This window comes from Mercenaria mercenaria, chromosome 3 (genome assembly GCF_021730395.1).
Source record: "Mercenaria mercenaria strain notata chromosome 3, MADL_Memer_1, whole genome shotgun sequence".
Taxonomy (NCBI): domain Eukaryota; kingdom Metazoa; phylum Mollusca; class Bivalvia; order Venerida; family Veneridae; genus Mercenaria; species Mercenaria mercenaria.
In genome coordinates, this window is record NC_069363.1 from 40,195,001 (window position 1) to 40,210,148 (window position 15,148).

General features: G+C 33.4%; 1 protein-coding gene across 1 annotated transcript in view; it reads left to right on the forward strand.

The window, feature by feature from the left end:
• The window catches only part of LOC123524998 (uncharacterized), a 196,421-nt gene that overhangs the window by 94,518 nt on the left and 86,755 nt on the right, over positions 1 to 15,148 (forward strand). Inside the window, exon 3 of the mRNA XM_045303668.2 lies at positions 2,308 to 2,386. The gene's annotated coding sequence lies outside the window, so the exon portion shown is untranslated. The remainder of the gene's footprint in view (positions 1 to 2,307; positions 2,387 to 15,148) is intronic.

The window sequence follows — 15,148 nt, forward strand, 5'->3', positions numbered from 1 at the left end:
CCGTAAATAAAACAAGGCATCAATGAATCACGGGGTTGTTATGTTTGTCTGGGTCCGTCCATTCCTTGCAGCTGTACGATATAATTTCCTTCAAACAAGCGCATGTGGGATGTAAGAGGTGAAGAACATTTGATTACCTTTCATGAACAGACCCAAATCAAACCAAGTTTGCTATTAGTTTTTTTTCCGTCACAATAATCTTCTTATGTTTTAATGCTGACTTAGGCTACTGAAATACAACTGGTTTCCGAAGAGCCTTTGATAAGTAAGACAGTGATAACACTATCATACCAGTTGCATATTCGTGCTGATAGTCGAACTACACCAAACAGCTATTTGACAGATAGAAAAAAATCTATGATTATTGTAACTGTGATCTTGATACCTTATTCAACTTACTGGTATTTTAATATATTTACGATGCTACTCAAAATTTGTTTTGTTGAAAGAAATGAATATTTAAGAAAGCTAGAATTTAGTGTCTCGCTGTAAACTTAAAATGTGTAATAGAGTTCCGCGTAAGCCGGTGCTAGGGGGCGTGAGAGGTGTTGCACATTTCATTACCTCTCATGAACAGACTCAATCAAACCGAGTCTGCTATTATTCTTCTTGGTTGCATTCCTTGCTTCCAAAGGATCTTTTTACAGATTTTATTAGTCGCCGAACGCATGTGAATCTTGAAGGAATCCTTTCATTTCCAAAACCTGTTAACATCACAACATACAAGAAAATGAAGATTTTAGCTAAGATGTTTTGATACCGTTAGTCCTACCATTTTGATTTCGACTCTTTTGATATTTCACTATACTTTATGGACTTCCCGACTGTTGTTCACCAAATTTTCGAAAAGCAGTCGCGTTGAGATGTCTTCAGCTTGCGTTCTTTAAACATGTTAAAAGATTATACATGTTTTATATTTGTTTTGAATGTATGACCGACTATTGGGGAAATGAGAATATGCACTGGTTAACTCCTTTTCTTTGATATGTTTTCAATTTTCGAAGTATTTTTTTCTGAAGAATGTAACCTGTTTTTCATTTATCGCAAACTGATTTGAAAAGCAGAGACTGATTTTAAAGCATAGCTCCAAGAAGGTCTTTAAGATATTTCAATATTTTGTGAAGACCACTCCTCTACAGAAGCTTGTAAATATTACCTAGAAAAGATGAATGGATTCCACTGCCACATCTTCTAGAGCATCTCTCAAGAATGCTCAGGGGGAAAGCAAAATCTGGCAGATACTGGTGTGAATAATTGTAAAATTTGCTGCAGATTTCTCTTGCGGCTGATAAGTTGTGGAATCAATTGAAATATAAATGAAATGTTGAACTCAACGAAAGGTTTAAAGTCAGCATGTTCAATTAAATATCAAATAGTGCAGTTAACAAATACAAATGCCACCAACCAGTAACATGTGACTTAAGATTCAGAATATGAAACACATACCGTGTACAGCAGTGTCGACAAGTTATTGTTGTCCTTATAAACTCAGAAGAGAGAGAGAGAGTATAGGTTAATAAGACCAGTCTAAAATTCATAGTAACTGACCGGTAGATCCTGAGCTCAGTCCTGAAATTCATCTACGGCAAGGCTTCGAATAACGCACAGAGAGCTTGTAAGCACTAATATAGCAAACAAGCCAATCGTAACAATACTGAACAAAAGATGTACAGACTGAAAACTAGCGTTGGATTTAGGATTTGATCAGCGGCGTTAAATGTATCTCACTGGTTGTTAAACACTCGATCATTTAAGTATTAGTAAGGATTTCACCGATTTCATCTAGTTGTGTGTATGAAGTCGATTAAGTAAACATATCATTCATAGAAGAATTTCATCTTCATTCGATAAAACGTATTTGGACTTATCAATGTAATGAGACTCGTGTTTGAAAGTCTATATGAGCCGCGCCATGAGAAAACCAACATAGTGGCTTTGCGACCAGCATGGATCCAGACCAGCCTGCGCATCAGCGCGGTCTGTCAGGATCCATGCTGTTCAATATTAAAGCCTATTGCAATTAGAGAAAGTGTTAGCGAACAGCATGGATCCTGACCAGACAGCGCGGATGCACAGGCTGGTCCGGATCCATGTTGGTCGCCAAGCAACTATGTTGGTTTTCTCATGGCGCGACTCATACGTTAAGTAAAAGATTTAGTGATCGTTGAAACTACTTACATGTCTAATATTGTATCCGTTGCGACGAAGTTTGACCTATATCAAATTTCAATTCAAAACTTGTTTTCAGCGTGAGTTATCGGTCATTGTGTTCTAACAGATGCTTAACAAGTTCTTTGTCTGTTTCAGGATGTTTAAACTGAAGTAACGTCGAATACTTAAAGAGTAGTATAACTTATCACAGCAGCTGCCAATCTGTATCAAAATAGTAAGTACGAAATGACAATTATGTTTCTTTTCATGTGCATTCAAAACGAACACTGTCTAAAGGACAAATGTTTTTTTTATTTGTTCTGTTATTCTGTTATTGGAGAGAATTATTTTGAAGAGTGTAGTAACATTTAGACGTGAAACATCAGAATTGTAAATAAATTTAGCAAAATTATATGCATGTAACATAAACACAGGACTATATAATCAAAAAACAGTCCACAAAAATAAATTTTGCACTAGATGTTTGTGATGGATCGAACATTTCTGATTGAAAAATATTGACCGATAAATGTTTGCCAGTTCGCTTAGTTCACTTGTTTCAATATTTATTCAATTTTCTTGAAATATTGAATTGTATTCATTAACGTGATACTGGTAAGTGTTAAGGCTATTCTCAGAGTTTCCAAATAAGAATTTAAGTTTTATTCTTTCGCACAATAAAAAGGAACTCGCCAATAACTTTTTTAACCGGGACATATCTGATGCCTCATTTAACGAACATGATGATGGCTTGGAATAGTAAAAGGTGACGAGTGTAAATAAAAGTAGTTCGGAGATTATGTAAACGTAGATATTTAAGTCTCAACATTTTGCTATATATTTAACAAATAATCAAGGCCTTCGAGTTGTTTATCGTCTGATTTACCACGGTTCAGAGTTCAGATGCATAGGAATTGGACCACGAGGGCGTAAGCCCGGGTGGTTAAATACTGAAGCATCTGAACAATGAACCGTGGTAAATTAGACGATAAATCACAAGAAGGCCTTGATTGTTTTCATTCTGACATGCTCATTGATCTATATTAATAAATATTATACTGGACTTCATTTACGCGAGGAATAATGTATCGGATGTCATGCGGCAATTTGACGTCATAATTGACGTCATAATGCTCTCTTACCGGTTCGCGCGTCAACCGTTGTTTATCGCAGAATATACAGAGCTTGATTTTCTTCTTTGTTTAACTGGAAATCAAATCGAGCCATATTAGAATATATGTTTGAAAACAAACTAAAGCTCTCTATGTGTTATGTGTTAATAACCTCACAGGTTTGAAGCCGTATGTTTACATATTGCAAATAGAATTTGTCATTTATTTTAGAAAACATCTATCAAAAGCTGACAACCATTTAATGCTCACTTCCATTCCGTTAAAAACACTTATCGATTTCTGATAATGTCTCAATTACAGACCAGAAAGTCGTAAAACATTCCAGGATCATTGTAAAAGATACGTAATTATTGGGCAGGCAAAATTTACGAGCGATCGATAGGAAGTTACAACTTTGATGAATTACGTGTATTTATACATTGATGCTCGCTGAAGTTATTACTTTGTTAGTCTTATACGTAGCTGTCTAGGGTTTATGTATCGAAGAAGCATTGATATATTCCCACTTGTACGGTACCGCATCTAAAAGCTGAAACTATTACACGAAGTTAAACTGTGAGGTTGGTGACACAAAAGCATATCCTATGCTAACTGACCAAGTATGCTTCACTTTTGATCGACGGACTTTGTCCGATAAACAGTTAACGATATCTAATACCTATGTGTTAGACACGATTTAAACAAAAGAGTGTGTGCGATGTTAACTACTACATATATTTTGGAAATACTAAAAGTCAAAACGTCATAATTGAATAGTTTGCACGTTTTCCAGCTGGGTGTAAATTGTATCCATGAAAATATCTTATTATTTAAGGTGGATGCCAGCTCTGGTACTAAATACTTAAATTCTTTAACTCAGTACAGCATTATTTCACTTTGTGCTTCTGAACGGGTTGTTTGGCAGGAGCGCGTATCGTATTCACCTCATCACCTGCTGCAATTCATTTAGGAAAAGAAATTTTCAAGGAACACGATTTCCCAAAACCTGTCCGATAACCCACAACAGTGTATGTTTGAATATTTTACAAAAAATAAGGAATAATAATTAGGGAACAAGGATAAAACGAACAAATAAGGCAACACAGTAGGACAATCACGGAACGATTGACAAAAATCATTAACCCCTACAATGTTGCAATGTTATAGGACAGTGAAAAGCATTTAGAAAAAAAAACACATATATCTTCAAATAGTATTGAATTTTACAAATCGGATATGTTATTGGACCGAAAATAAAATGTTACAAATATTTCCAAAGAAACAACCATGATTTGTTTTTAAAATGCAACAGAGTAGTAGTGACGGTGTAGATGCTTTTTTCAAAAGCTGAAAAGGAAAATGTGTCTACTACCTCGAAGAGGACATTCTTTTGGTTTGATAAAGTATATTTTAAAAATTATTGTAACGGTAGTTTCTAGAATACTCTGGAAAATTACTTCAGGCTTCATAACACATGTCATGGGTGAATTTCTGGGCGTTGTATCACGTAACCGACTGATGATCAACACGGCGAATTTGCTACTATGAAGATATTCTATATCTCCGGGAAAAGATTAATTGATTTCGCTGTCATATTTCCAAGCATCTCCCTTATGAAAAAGTTATTCTGCAAAAAGCGTGCATAAAGGCCAATATATCAAGACCTATTTCTTCTTGATAAATTAAGCGCTTAAAAGGCAAAGGAGACAGAGACAGAGGAGAGCAAATTCACATGATTATAAAGATTTCATGTAAAGATACAGTAAGTTCTGCTAAGAGTACATCATACACATGTGTTTTCTATGTTCATCGGGCGACATAATTTTAATGAACAAAAAACGAATGTGTTTATGAATTTCACATATAAGAACGAAGCTTGATAAAGTATATTATATTGCTGACGAACATATCATTTACATGAGCGGAGTATAAACACTTTCGAGTAAAATGTGTTTGGTCTATGATGTCATTTATTATAGAACACTATGATTTATATCAATTGATAAATATTAACATAAGTAATGTAACAACCAGCATTAAATACATCACAAAAACAGGACTATACGTGACTGTCATAGCAGAAAAGATGGTTCTTTGGAGGTAATCTAGGTTTTCACAAACACATTATTTCTGATCAGAGCCGGGATCTTTGAAGTTAATGTCAAACACTCAGTTTAATGGATGCCATTGATCAAGGTTGGCTAAAGCTATTGCCACGGATGATACTGCCTGTCTCAAAATATGATTAATTCATTTAATTAGCGTAGACAGACTATTTATCAACAAGATCAAAGTGTAAATCGATCACCTTTAATACATTGACACGAATAAAGTATCAAAGTAAATAAAAATATTACGTGAGTCCCCTTTATGCTGTTCTGTGATGACTGGGGTTATTCATGCTCCCGGACGCGCTGTAACATATCCCTAGAAAAAAACGATAGTTTTTAAAAATGGTTTGTTTCAAAACATATACATTTATGTCAAACATAACATATTAATGCAATCGCTAATCTCAACCTGAGGCACATTTCAGAAATGTGCCATACGTTTGGAACAACATTTTAATAGTATCTTTCCAAAGTATCTTACATTTTTTATTCCCATACCTCATCTTCAGAACGTCACAGCAGCACGAAAATACTGTAGTGTTGGTTTTTATGAAGAAAATTTTATTAAATCATCAAACATAGAGTAACGCCATTGATTTGCAAAAAGGTTATGAAAAGTTAAACATTTTAGCATATATTGAGAAAATTAAAGTATCTACACCTGTATGTCCATTTGAATAAAGTAGATCTGCTCGAATATATTGGTTTCTAAATTTGACATTTTTACCAGTCGATTTGGTTGTCTGATTGGTAGGCCCTATGTATATAGTATTGAAATCATGGCCTGAGATTCAAGTGTTAATGACGTATACAAGGGAAATTTCCGTTTAAAATATGAAAGCTTTCTAAACAAAGACGACTTTAAATATTTATACTGTATATACTATATTCATTTCAACAATCGTTTTGCCAAAGCTTGGAAAATATAGTAACTGTTACCGTTATATGCAGCATTTATAATTATCAAAGATTGATAAAATCGTATTTAAATCTCTTGTTACTCAATCATATCATTTATTTAGCACGGAAATTAAAAAATTGAAAATAGATGCAAGAACATGACGGATTTTAAATCTCATTTGTCACGTACCCTCAAATTAAACGAGGATAACTGTTAGAGTAAACGAGGATAACTATAATACTAAACGAGAATTGCTTTTAGAATAAAGGATTATTATTAGAATAAGCGAGTATTATTATTAGAATAAACGAGGATAAGTATTAGAATAAACGAGGATTACCATTCCAGCCCTTGAAAAGATCAATGAAATTGAAATCCAATTATATGCATTTGCAGGCTAGATTTAAATGTCACTGTATCCGAGCGGCGCCTTTGAGAGTAATGAAAACAAAACCATGGCAGATGATCCCAGTGTGTATATCAAAACGTACTGAGACAATCGCGACTATCGATTAATACATAGGAAGCATGAGCAGATATTTAAGGTTGCTGTGTTTCAAACGTAAATAAAACCATTTATTGCAGGAAAACATTTGGAAATATTCGTTTATAGCGTTGGCTGAGAACATCAGAGAAATAAATTTCATTCCATAAAGGACACCTAGTTATTTTGTTCAAATATTCACTGGCATATAAGTTCGTTAATAAACAAACAAAATGTATATCGTATTGTTCGATTGACTTTAAGAGACAATAATAATGTTTCCGAATGATTCCCATGATTTCGTGTTACTATATCTTAGATTTTGGTTTTGTATTTGGAATGTCTCAATTGCAGGACAGAATTGTTAATGATGTACCCTTTCTTGCTTTTCTTAAAATATGAATTATACCGTGTTTAGACTACGTTTTTAATCCTATATTAACTTGGGTTTATTTTTTAAACTTGTTTGCGTCCACACTATATGTGGTGTAAAACGTGAATTATGTAAAGGTCAAGTGGTTTCTGTAATGTAGCATTAAAACTACCTTGGGAGGTGGTTTTAATACTATATTAAAAAGTAATACTACATAATTTTACAAGTGTGAACGCAAATGGAGTTATAACTGGTTTTACCATCCTAAATTCCCAGATTTTGCCTTTTGGCGGAAGAATACCATGTGTTTCTCTTTTGTATCAAACAATTGATGCTATGGCTGGCAAAAGTAATTGGAGTGTTGATGAAAAAACCCATTAGATTGCGATATGGAGTCATGCTGATGCTCAAAATGAACTATAGATGAATGGACAGAAATTCTTAAATGAACACAAAAGTTTAAACATTGAAGACTCCTTCTTGTTTCTGTCAGCCTCCTTCTTTCTAACCTTTTTTTGCTTATTGCAAAATATTTGTTTACTTGTAACATTGCAGGTATATATATATTTAAACCACATTTCTCTGCCTAGTGTGGAAGCAAACTAGATGATATTTTGATGGGTATTTAGATGTCAAATACCAATTATAGCCAATTAGCGCCTGATAAAAATAAAACCGATCTGCTAGTGTGAACACAGTATAAGTCTCTGAATCTCAGGACTCGCGATATAATTGAGCCGCGCCATGAGAAAACCAACATAGTGCGTTTGCGTTCAGCATGGATCCAGACGAGCCTGCGCATCCGCGCAGTCTGGTCAGGATCCATGCTGTTCGCTAACGATTTCTCTATTTGCAGTAGGCTTTGAAAGCGAACAGCATGGATCCTGACCAGACTGCGCGGATGCGCAGGCTGGTCTGGATCCATGCTGAACGGAAATGCACTATGTTGGTTTTCTCATGGTGCGGCTCATATGTTAAACAGACATTCATTAATCACGGAAATCCATTTAATGTTCACTTACATTTCGCAAAACACCAGTATCCGCTACAAAACAGTCCAGCACTTGGTGAAAACAACACATAATTACTTGGTCAGCAAGGTAAGTTCGTGCGTTGATAAATTGCGCCCAAGGTTTTTTTTATCTTTGATACTGTCTCAGATGTCTACATGATTTTTTCTATCACCCTATCTCTGTGATTCGTAAATTGAATAAAGAGACATTTTACATTATTGTATCCATTTAAACCCATCTTGCGCATCTTGTCAAACTATTTTTGCATTCCTGTCGCGACTGTTTTAGTTTACCGAACGTGCTCTGAAGGATTGTATATTTCAATTCCCTAAGTGTTGAGAGAATATTCAAACATTGTATTGACGATGTCTGCAGAACAATAAGTGTCAAATAAAATACTTTCAAAACTTTCGCCATAGACGAAATACATCTTTTCAAGCCCAGAGACATATTACAATGTCACTAATTAATAAAAGACATTTAACAATTCATAGAATCCAAATTTCTTTCAAATTATTACGTTCTCCCTAAAATATATTTTAATTCTTTTCGACAAACATAGCTTGTGAAGAACAAACATTTACAAACTAACATGAACTTTAATTTTATAATAAACAAATGCTGGTTTGTCAGTATTACACTATTTGTATATGTTGTTTTACACAGAAAAACAACTTTTGAAACTTGTATTTTCTTAGATATTAATTAATTACTTAGATAAAGTATGTACAGCGTTAATTTATAAATATACCCCCCCCCCCCCCCGCACACCCCCGTCCCCTGTAATGGCACTTCCACGACCATTTCCTAAAAGTCACAGCATCACAATGGGACACGGAGTTCTATATACAAAAGTGATACGAAGTCGCATAGTTAAACTCAACTCACATTTGAACCTTTCAAAAATATCTCACTGATGACCTTAAGTAGAAGGAATTTTCAAATTAACGCCCATGGTGAGGAGTAAATATATTAAAAATTTGATATCGAAACTATTGAATTACATCAGCGTTTGGTTCTAGTTTATATTTATTGGCAAGCCGTGTTCCTTTTAAATGTGCGTATTAAACGCTTTTTTGTACTGTCAGTGTCCTTATCATTAGTAAAATTGATTTTATTTGCATGATATAGGTTTCATAGATTCAGTATTACGCCATGAGACATTGTGGCGTTCGAATCAATGAGAAATCTACCTACAGCAGCGTTTGTGAGGCAGTTGCATATGTTTTCTATTTCGCACTAGAATTGCTTCGTGGAACCGGTAGATTTCTGATCACGATAAGCATCATCTTTGCGACATCAAAAGTCTCATAATGTGGACCGTTGTGCGAGGAATTACTACTTTACACATAAGCCAATAAACGTAATTCCACACTGATCCGAACATATGGAACACTAAACTTTCAAATACAATCTTTAGACTGTAAAATCAAAGATTCATTTATCTTCACTGAAGATAAATCAAACATGTTTGCATGGCATTTCAATAGTTTAAAAATAAAAGTCTGAGATAAGAGACACACATATACAGAATTGCGCATCCAACAAAGAGCGTAGAATCAATAATTCAGTTTATTTAATGTAATCATTACCGAATTTAATAGCATATCAACATTCAGTATGAAAAAGACCAAATTTTAGCAATTATTCTGTCATGTTGTGAAGATATTATACTTAGAACTTAAAGGTGATGTGCAATTTATTTCAAAATATTACAGTGGTATATTGATAAAGTAACACAGCCATTTAAGATTCCACCGCCGTTGCATGTGCCAAAATATCAAATGTGTTAACTGTTGCGTTTTGAACTAATAACAGATCTACATTTAATACTAAAAGCCATACATATATTTATATGATAAATAATATTTAGTACGCTTTATGGAAGGTAAATGGATTTGTTTCCGCTTGCTACTGCATAACTGTGTAATAGAGACCTTTATGACCTACATATGTTGAACAGATAAACGAGTTTTCTTAAACAAGTACTGCCATGGAGTCACTTTACTTCTATTCACAAACCATCTGAAAAAAAAAACATAACACCACTTCCACAACCGTTAAAATACGGTTTTATGACATTGACCAAATCCACTCGGTTACGGAGACCCATAGGACGAAACAATAGTAAGAAAAAAGCAGAAAATGCTTTCATGAAATATCACTACTGGATGCACATACCATTAAACATGGTTTAAAACCCTGTAAAATATCCATTAAAATAGGAAAACCGTTAATTAACCCCATTAATTCTTGCATCACTTTATTAAACAGGTTTCACAATATTAATGGGTTACATGTTAAAATACCATTAAAACACCCATTTTTGACCATGAATCATGCCATTAAAAATTTAGTTTGGTAGCTAAAAAAGTTAATGGCTTTCAAAAAATAGTGAAATTCTGTATATTTTGAATTTAACAGGATAATTCATGGCCCTTAAATTTGATTTAATGCCCATTAAATGTTCAGGTTCTGTACGATTTCATTTAAGAGTAAACTTAATGGCCCTTAACAGCATTGTGATGCCCATTAACTCCTACATTCTGTAAAATGTGATTTGTATATTTTCTATTTTTGGTTTTTGGCTTGTACTCCCATTGAATGCTTATAATTCCAGTCCTATATTGTTCTAAAATGGACTTTAATCACAATAAATACATACTACGCACACATCGTCTGTGATATATTATGATGTTATATTTAGTTGCATTAAAGTTATTTCCCCTTGATGCAGTTACGCCATTTGTTTTCAAATGTTTGCCAAACTGTGTTCCTACAAAAAATCGGATTTATTTCAATGAAAGTCGGATTGAAACATATTAATTTATTTGATAACATCAATCTACATTGTTTTGGTAAGGGTAAATACGTACTGATGCATGCCACTTTTTCTGTTTTTTTGTTTTTCCTGTCCAAATAATCAGCATTTGTAAAAGAAAATGGGTGGGGTAAGGAATTTACATTATAAAATGTGTTCAGACCAGTTAAGATTTTTAAATTTTCCAGTCCTTGAGTAGAAACTAAGGTTTATAGAGCAGTGAACAGTATACACGATTGTGTAGATTTACAGTCTGATTTAAATTCATTTGGGGCATGGGCAGATCAATCGCTTCTTCGTTTCAATCAATCAAAGAGTGTGGTACGCTTGACTGGGGAGGGGGGAGGCTACTTGTGATGCAATCCCTAAAACATTTGCTCTTAGCTGTTTAAGTGCATGCACCTGAGCACAAAGTACTGAAGTAGAGCTAAATTGTGATTGCTCATTGTGGGCTGACATTGTTACACAGAGCTCCAGATAAGCTGCGTATTTGCGTATTTACGCAATTAAAATTGCAGAAAACCCAACTGAATTCATACAGACTGAGTGTCCATAATGAAACGCAAGTAAAATTCCTAATACCCAATTCATAAAAAAAAGCTTGCGTATCGCATTTTCCTTATTACTAGAACGGGTACGAGACTTAAACGCTAGATTTGACTGACTGATTATACGTTACCGCAGAACAGGTTGCAATTTATCGGAAAAATCACAGGACCATTCAGTCGGCTGATCGGTGTTATTTGGATACTTGGTAAACCATTTTACGCCGATAAAATGTAAAAGAGTTGAAGAATAAACATTGTTGCAGCACAAACTAATTAGTGGGATATTTTGCTGTTCAACAATGACAGTTATCTGTTTGTGACGATGTAGTGTCACCAATAGTGGATGATATCTTTTGGGAGAATGCATATTGTGGTGACCACATCGTTCGGGATATTGTGGATGAACTGATCTCCGACTTCATTAAAAGTGAAAAAGAAAACAACAGTATGGAACATTCATTACAATTTTAAATACAGTTTTGTATAAAACATTGAAGGGCGCCATTAAAGTACTTAGCTACTTAGCCAATCCTGTTCAATGATATATACCATATATACTGTAAGCAAAAAATACTCAGTTGTTAGTGCGAGATTGGTAAAATACCCAGTTGGTTTTAGCAAATACCCAATTACTTCTGAAAAGGCTTGGTAATGATATCACTTTTACCCAATTCAAATTTCGAATACCCAGTTCAGACAAAAAGTGATGGGTAAATACCCATTTGCACCAAAAGCTTATCTGGAGCTCTGCATTGTCATCAACAGTTGCTTTTTGAATACACCTGATGTCTAATGTCTGTACCAATAAAAACTTGGTCAGAATGTTTGTCAATATTATAATGTTGAATAGTTAAAACTACCCGCATGGTCACTTGATCTATTAAGCCGGTACCTGTAAACCCTTCTCAGTACAACACAATACAATAAAATATCCATTTATTTTCTCATTTCATATGAACAGAATAAGGATACAATATGACAAATGTTTGTACGAGGCTGTTACATGTGTTTACATTACAAAAAATGAGAGAAAAAAGAAGAAACAAATATTCTTCTAGCATTTTACAAAACAGTACATATGTACAGATACTATTACATGTGTAGTAATACGTATTTTAAATCAATACGGCAAATATAAATATGAAGTTGATCATTTTAAGATGTCTAATTCTGTTGGCAAATTTTCATGGCCCTTAATTTGATATACAATTAAAATATTACGAACCCATTAAAATTGAACCTGACATATTTAATGAGACCATTAATCAATTTTTTAATAATTAACGGCCATTAACAGAGTATTAAAAACTTTAATGGCCCCATTAGTTCTTACTAATTAATGTGGAATTAAGGGGTAATTTTTGAATGGCACATTAATTTCATGCCAATTAAAAATTTTCATGGAGTTTTAAGGAGCCTGTTAACTTATTTTAATGGTTTATTTTAAGCAGCTTTTCATGGCCATCAAAGTCATTTTAACAAGGTATATTTTACCAGGGTTTTTGAAAATCCCATTAAATAGTAAGAAGTAATGTTTGAATTTTAATGGTGACCTGTTAAAACTCCGTTGAAAACGTTTGAAAAAATTAAGGCCAGTTTCATGACCCTTTTAATGGCATGTACATGCAGTAGTGTATATGCGTGTGACGTAAATGCAGGGCATTAAACTGTAATTATCTTAAAATTATTGATGGAATAATTTCTTCAATAATTGTCTGTCACGACACACTGACTGCTGGTACAAGTTTTATATCAGGTAATTAATTGCATAATGTAGCCAACGTTTGTTTTATCTCGCTACGGTAATGGAACTAACGGTTGTTCTTAGTGCAGGGAGCGGAAGAGTACACAATGCAGTATAGTACATCAAAACAACATAAAACACATTGTAGATCCTTTAAATTCATGTAGTGTTTTTGGTGTCTTCACACATAATTATTACAACACAATGCTAGTCATCATATGGTAATCAGTTATTAATGTTTAGAATTTCATTCGCATATATTGCCGTTGAGCATATGTTAAAGTGCAATACGATATGCAAAAAGCAGATTTTTTTCTGGTTTGTTACCTAACACTTAACTAATGATTACGATCAAGTTCAACTAAAAGCTTGAAGACTCGTGACAAATTAGATCGAAGCCATATATATAAATTGAACCATTATTTAATATGTGTACAAACTCAAACTGCAGATAAGTAGTTTTTATCTCAAATGGATATTCCTCAAAGTTATTTTGATGAGGGAACTTTTATTCAACAGAACAGAACAGAACATATATTTTATTTATGACTTGTATGTACATACATTGTCATTAGATAAAGAAAATATAATACACATATATAGTCACGAATTTCTAATAAACAATAACGAAATTTTTGACATAGGTATCGTTCTAGATAAATCATTTTAGATAAATATGGTAACAGCTAATTCAGGGATAACTTATCACAAAAGCTCAAACCTGCATAATTTCATATCCGACTATTATGAGGATGAACTATTATACAATTTTTCTTTTCTTATTGTTAATGCTTCCTTAATATATCTGGCTATTCTAATAAGAATGGTCTTATTTTCTGATTTAAGCAATTCTATAAATTTAAACATTGACGGCCGGTTGAAGAAGTACTTTTTAATATATTGTTTTCTTATTTGTGAGTAACAAGGGCAAATCAATATGAAATGGTATTCGTCCTCGATAATCACGTAAATTACAACAGTCACAGTAACGTTCATTTCTTGGTGTTCTGTTTCTACCATATCTACCTGTATGTATTTTAAGAGAATGGGCAGACAGTCTAATTCGTGATACAAAACTTCTTAAATTTTTTGGTAGTATGTCAAGGTAACTTTCATAAGAGAAATCATTTTTACATCGTGCATATAGTTCTAAAACGGTATTATTTTGTATTGAATTATGCCAGTCTTGCAAATAATTGTCAAAAACCCTCTGTTTAAATATTTTAGGAAATACATTACAGTCCACAGATTCAGGATTTGAAAAAACGTCTGCAAAACCATATATACTAAGTAACCTTTTAACATTAGCAGTCCAATTATTATAACCTTTGTTACAATCATTTAAACTTTGTTCATAAACCTTTTTCAAAATAATATTATCTGTGTACAATAATTTACACCAGTATTTTATAATCCTAACATATCTTACATTATATAAAGGATAACGCTGCAATTCACCATAAACACCTGTGCTACTGGTACTTGTTCTAACATTTAATATCCTTTTACAAAACTTCAAATGAATACGTTCAATTTCCTTCGACTTTGAATAACCCCAGACTTCGCAAGCATATCCTAGTATGGAACCAACAAAGGAATCAAATAGTTGACATTGTAGTTTTGGCTTTAAATTAAACTTTTTGCAGTTACACATTAATACATTCATTGCTTAAGTGCTTTTCCGCTTAGGTGTTCCTGGTTCATTGCAAAATTACCAGTATAAATTAAACACAGTACCTAAATAATTAAAGTTATCTACTATTTCTAATTGATTATTATCATAAGTCCACTTTTCATCAGCCATTGTTCTACCTCTTTTTCTAAAAACCATTACTTTTGTTTTTTGTGTATTTACCTCCAGACCCCAACATTTACAGTAAGTACATAATA